This window comes from Jatropha curcas, chromosome 3, assembly GCF_041381405.1.
Source record: "Jatropha curcas cultivar XTBG-Jc1 chromosome 3, XTBG_Jcur_1.0, whole genome shotgun sequence".
NCBI classification, from domain to species: Eukaryota; Viridiplantae; Streptophyta; class Magnoliopsida; order Malpighiales; family Euphorbiaceae; genus Jatropha; species Jatropha curcas.
In genome coordinates this window covers 11,698,710-11,702,367 of record NC_143153.1, presented here as the reverse complement: position 1 = coordinate 11,702,367, position 3,658 = coordinate 11,698,710, and the positions used below count along the sequence as shown (strand labels likewise).

General features: G+C 36.8%; 1 non-coding gene across 1 annotated transcript; it reads left to right on the top strand.

The window, feature by feature from the left end:
- Positions 1–349: 349 nt before the first annotated feature.
- Positions 350–456, top strand: LOC149497560 (small nucleolar RNA R71). Its single transcript, XR_016320265.1, has one exon. It is a non-coding gene; the product is annotated as a small nucleolar RNA R71 (small nucleolar RNA).
- Positions 457–3,658: the final 3,202 nt, after the last annotated feature.

The window sequence follows — 3,658 nt, the reverse complement described above, 5'->3', positions numbered from 1 at the left end:
CGGATTTAAGGAGTCCATGATGCATTCCCCAATTCCATGTTGTCCATTGCACCTATCACACACTTGCATAATCGAATTCACAGGATTAGTAGTTAACATGTCCAATTTCCTTACCATGTTATCTACCTTGGCATTAAGTGCTGTAATGGCGTCTATTTCATAGACTCCTGCGGTTCTTCTCCTTTCAGTATTGTTTTGGTAGTGGCTGTTGCTTGCCATCTCCTCTATCAATTCATAAGCTTCATCAATTCCTTTCTTTTCAAAAGATCCACCTGCAGCTGCATCAAGAGTAATTTTGATATTAGGAGATAATGCATTATAAAAAGTTTGTACCTGTAGCCACTTGGGCAAACTGTGATGCGGGCACTTCCTTAGCGAGTCCTTGAATCTTTCCCAAGCTTCGTACAAGCTCTCTTGATCATGATGAGCAAATGTCATTATCTCATTACGCAGCTTGGTGGTTTTTGAGGATGGGAAGAATTTAGCTAGGAATTTTTGAGCTAATTCATCCCATGTGGTAAAACTTCCAGCGGGACACGATTGTAACCATGATCTAGCTTTATCCCTAAGAGTAAAAGGAAAAAGCCTCAACTTGATTGCATCTTCAGAAACACCATTTTGTTTGAATGTGTCACAAATTTCCAAAAAATTGGTGATGTGAGCATTAGGATCTTCACTAGGCAAACCTCCATATTGGATTGAGGTAGAGAGCATTTGGATAATTGCAGGTTTAATCTCAAAGTTATTAGCTTCTACCCTAGGTCTTGTAATACTTGAGGTTGTCCCATTCAGATTAGGTGTTGTATAATCCCTTAAGGTACGGATCGGATGTTGAAGTGGTGGTCCAACTACGTTTTCGTTTCTGTTTTCGTTTTCGTTGGCCATGTCTGCTTGTTGTTCGAGTTTTATTTCTCTTGCTTTTCTTACAGCGTTGTGCCTACGAAAGGTTCTTTCAATTTCTGGGTCAAAGACTAGAGGTTCAGTCGTCCTTGATCTTCTTTGCATAAAACACCTGGAACAGCACTTAAAAGAAAATTAAATAAAAACGAAAGAGTGTCTAAATTAATAACAGGGTAATTTGTATTGATATTGATTCGCCAATCCCCGGCAACGGCGCCAAAAACTTGACAGCGGTTTTCGCAAGTGTACGAAATCGCAACAAGTAATATAGAGTAAGAAAGTATCGTATCCACAGGGATTGTTTATCAATTACCAAAATTATGTTAACCTATTATTATTTAGACGATGATAAAAGGAATTCGCTGTAAAGTAAATAAAATTCAAAGGAAAAGAGATCAAACACAAAATTTAGGTGAAAAGAAATCAGGGGATTAAGCTACTAGGGAATTTGATTTCATTTAATTCTATCCAGCTTATTCTATTAGTTCATTAATCAAGTTTAATTGTTCAAGTAGGAGAAAACAACCCTAAGGTTACTAACAAGCTCTCCCGATTTATTGTTAGCTATTCTAATCCAATTTAATCACCTATCTTAATAGTGAAATTAAACATGAATCAGATCATTAGGTTTTAGGGTTGTTTTATGAATTCACAACTTAATACTTTATTAACTTATGAAAGCCCCCCTTGAGTCAAACCATATAGTTTCCACATCAAGTTATTATTCTCAAGTAAATTATTACCTTGTTCATATCAATAACCCTTCTCCCGAATGTGATTATTGAAATAATTCAATCCAGGGGAATTTTTCTGCCTGGAAGCTTTAAGCACAATAATAAGTTATAACAAGAACAAAGAAAAATAAATCTAATATTATAAGCTGGAATCGAATTAAATTACATCAAATCCCTAGTATAAAAGTTTAGCTAGACATAGTAATTAAATTAAGCTCAATCATACTTGAATCATTCATTATATTTAAAGACAATAATAAAGAAAGAAACAAGATGAAGAGTTTAGAATAAAAACTGTATCACAACTATGTTGATGGCTTCCTTGAATCTTAGCACAATTATTTGAAGCTTGAAATCTTTGAGAAGAAGAGAATTATGTAAAGTGTTGCACAAAAAATGAGATCCCCTACTATGAGAAGTTCCTCCCTTTATATAGAGATCCTGAAGGCAAGTCTGACTCCTTTTAGGAAAATAGAATCCTTATTTAGCACAAAATCCTTTATAGGAGATCATAACTGTTTAGGCTCTTGATTTCTTCTTGATTAGGACTCCTTTTTCTTCAAGAATAGGTCCAGGTCTTGTTTAGTGTGTTTAGGAAACTCCCTGAAGTCGGCCCATGTGAGAAAGGCTTGATTTGCGTGTTAAATTCACGCTGGTTCCGCCAGGGCAGCACGGGCGTGCTTCATGGCACGGGCTAGTGAAGTACTGAGGCACGGGCGTGCTACAGAGCACAGGCAGGGCGTGCTCTTCTCTGGAAGTCTGTCTAGAGTTGCCATGGGCGTGCTATGCTTGACACGCCCTGGTCCCATTGTAGCACGGCCGTGCCTCTTGACACACCCTGGCCGTGCTCTCTTCTGTCTCTCCTTTGGTTTACTTGGCTTCTAGCACGGGCGTGCCTTCCAGCACGGGCTGGGCGTGCTAGAAGCTGAGTACCTTGCATTCTAAAGTTCTTTTCTGCACCAAATTTCTGCAATTTTCTCTTAGATCAAGCGGATTAAAGACCAAGGAAGCTTTTAAACACAATTATACTAAAAGTGATTTAAAATTAAATTAAAGAAGTAAAAACTTACTAAAATTCTAATAAAAACTATGTTAAAAACACTATACAATTTACACTTATCACACGTAGCTATGAGATCCGTCACGCAACTGTTCTTCCATAGAACAGCTGCGTGATGCGACTGTTCTAGGGTTCCAGAATAATTTCATTTTTCTTTATTATTTTGTGTAATTAAATAAATATTTAAATTCTTTTTTATAATTCAAGAAATAACCAATAATGGGCAGATTATGGTTTAATCAAATCAAATAGGTTAATATTTTATTATGCATGATTATGAGATTTTAGGGTTTATTATATTTTAATTGGGTAGAATGTATTTTAGGTTCGGTTTGTGGCCCGCCTTTAACCATAACGCAAGAGCGGGTCTTTGAATTATTTTGATTTGATTACTATGGGATGAATGGTTGATGTGGTTTGAATGATTATGAATGCAATGAATGAATTTATTTCGGACGATTAAATGATTTTCCATATAGGAACTCGGTTCGATTTATTCGGGTTGGGTTTATGTAAATAAATTGGCTTTTCTAAAATAAAATAAAATTAGAAATTGTAGGTTAAAAGAGGCCGGTTTTCCGGGTGTTGGCTTCCAATGGGCCGACGTACCCAATTCCTTTATCCAGAATCGCACTTGGTGCGTCTGACCAGTTATTTAAATTGGCCTTAAATAAAAATTGGGTTTTAAATGAAGTCACTTTTAATTGGAAACGGTCCCATTGCCGAAATAATGGGTGGCGACTCAAATGTTTTATAAGACCGATTCATCGGCATCGCGTTCCTAAAAGATTTTGCCACCATTTAATAAAAATCAACTTTTGCCAACAAATAATTAAAAAGGATCGAGCGTTTTTCGGGTCGCTCGGGGGCAGTGTGAAAACAGATTGGCTACGCCGCTGGGGACCTGCATCCACTAATCCCCGGTTATTTTTAATAACTAAGTGGTTGCAATTAGGAATTGACT